Source organism: Triticum dicoccoides, chromosome 7A (genome assembly GCF_002162155.2).
Source record: "Triticum dicoccoides isolate Atlit2015 ecotype Zavitan chromosome 7A, WEW_v2.0, whole genome shotgun sequence".
Lineage (NCBI taxonomy): Eukaryota > Viridiplantae > Streptophyta > Magnoliopsida > Poales > Poaceae > Triticum > Triticum dicoccoides.
In genome coordinates, this window is record NC_041392.1 from 614,358,610 (window position 1) to 614,361,094 (window position 2,485).

Consider the following 2,485-nt stretch of genomic DNA (forward strand, 5'->3'; position numbering starts at 1 on the left):
CTTAGGTGAGCAGATGGATGAAGCGAAAACCCCAGAATTAGTATTGTTGTTACATATGTTTTGAGCAAACAACTAAAATAAGGGTGTACTGTGCTGGTGGTTGGGAGATTTGGTATGAGCCCAGTCGTTGCATCTTTCACAATTTAGAGTTATCAGCTGTGACGGTCGCAGGCCATGCAACTTCACAAGGCCGATGCTGGAAGGAGGGTGTATTGTGCTGGTGGTTGGGGGATTTGGTATGAGCCCAGTCGTCGCATCTTTCACAATTTAGAGTTATCAGCTGTGACGGTCGCAGGCCATGCAACTTCACAAGGCCGATGCTGGAAGGACGATGATTTCTTTGAACCCTGATCATTTTGTATGTACTTTTATATAACTCTCTTATGCATGCAAGTTCTGTATTAAGCATTTTTATTTTGTGTTTCCTTTTTCATGTGAGTTCTCTTGATCAGTTCCTGGTTGTGATATGCTTTGAGACTAATATACTTAGCAAATTATTGTAGCAATATTTTGTCTTGGTTGATCAGGCTTAAAGTATTGTAGATTGCTATCTTTGAGATACTATTATGTGATATGAATCTTTTTTCTTTAAATCTTGCAAAGCAGTTTCAAATGTTACAACATCAAATTATTTTGGATGTCATAATTATCCTTTGGCCATGGACGACATGTTGCATTTTATAATGCTCACACACACGGAGAGATGATATGTGTGACATAGGTTGGTGACCATCTGACAGATAAGATAGGTTGAACCCACTGGACTAGGGCTGAATGATGAAGTCCAAGTTGCCACATGCGTACAGATGGATTTTTAGTTTGTTGCATGCTCTGGCCCCTCGATACAGGATAGAGTGAATAAAGAAAAATGTGAGTAGGGAGTCGCAAGGCGAAGATGGGGTAGAAAATGTTTGGCTTCGATGACAGGGTTTATTGACTGGATACCATATGTTTGATCATGCTTGATATGTTATCCATCACAATATATAGTGAACAAAGAGAAATGTGAGTAGGGAGTTGCAAGGTGGAGATGGAGTAGAAAATGTTTGGCTTCGGTGACAGGGTTTATTGAGTGGAAACCATATGTTTGATCATGCTCGATATGTTATCCGTCACAATATAACATCGCTTCAATCGATGTCTCGGTAAAAAAATTATTGTCCATAGCAACATATGGGTTCCTGACTATAATTAAATCTATCTAATCTTCTGGGTATCTGACTAGTCTTATAAAAAAACGGAGTTGTTGATGATGGTGTGCCTGCCATCCTGCATTATAGGCCGTCCGATTTATATCTGGCGGATAGCAAGGAAACTATGATGGTTGAAGTTGGCAACAATCATGATTGTAGATTCTTATTGAAATAGAGAAATGAATTCAAATTTAGTTCGAATTGCAGCGGTAGTATAGACATTTGGAATACACTAAAATATTGGTATGAGTAGGTTACATGCATTATACAGCAAGCGAAAAAATTTAATCGGACATAACATGGATTCATACTCCCTCCTTCCATCTATATAGGGCGTAATGAGATTTTTAAGATCGCCTTTGACTATTGACAAGATTAATAGTACATGACATGCACAATGTGAAAATTATATCATTGAAAGAACCTTTCAGAGACGAATTTAACGGTGTGCTTTGTGTAAGTTGCATGTCATATATCATTGCTCTAATATTTGGTCAAAGTTAGCATCGAAAAACGCATTAGACACTATATAGATGAAAGGAGGGAGTAGCTTTGAATAGCATTTGTATAGTAAAACGGGGCAAGACTCTCTCTTTGTGTGGCGTGAATAGTTTTATTTTTATTGTTTTCTTTTTGGTTGAGGGAAGTGCGAATTGATTTGGTACGTACAAGTACAATATTACTACACGTTAGGCTTGTCCCTAAAATTCAACCCGCGTCTTGTTATATCCCAAAAATTCAGATATCGTGCTCCCAAAACTGGCGCCTTCACAACCCGCGCCTTGCTATCCCGAAATTACAATGCACGCAAAAACTCCCTACAGCTGCCAAATCCCGACACGCGAAATCCCCCTTCTAACCCTGAGCCGAAAGGGCAGCTAGTTCAAATCAGTGGGGGGTACTTTTGTAACACACCCTACATTTTGGACAAGCGCGTCCCTAAGTCATGCTTCACCCCCTCCCATCGCCCCCTTTTCGCCATTCAAAATCCCAGGCCGCCATAACCTCTCCGCTCCAGCCGCGAAACCACACCCTCCTCCGTCCGCCACGTCACCGCTGCCCAGCCGGAGCCTCTTCCCCGACGACGTCTTCCACCGCAACAGCTTGACGTCCCTCGTCCACCTCCCTGGATGAGGATCCGTCGTCCATCTCGCCATCCCGCCGGTTCAGCCGCCCCGTCCTCCACCTCCAAGGAGCTGCTCCAATGATCGCCTCATCTATCGCGGCTGCTCCATCCCCACAGCGCCGCCTTAACCTGCTCCACCGGAATGGCAGCATCCTCACCGACTCCT

The 2,485-nt window shown here is 42.9% G+C and overlaps 1 long non-coding RNA gene across 1 annotated transcript in view; it reads left to right on the top strand.

Annotated features, from left to right (window-relative positions):
- The window catches only part of LOC119332343, a 2,429-nt gene extending 1,842 nt beyond the window's left edge, over positions 1-587 (top strand). The window contains exon 5 of the long non-coding RNA XR_005160914.1: positions 6-587. This is a non-coding gene — a long non-coding RNA (uncharacterized LOC119332343). The remainder of the gene's footprint in view (positions 1-5) is intronic.
- The last annotated feature ends 1,898 nt before the right edge of the window (positions 588-2,485 follow it).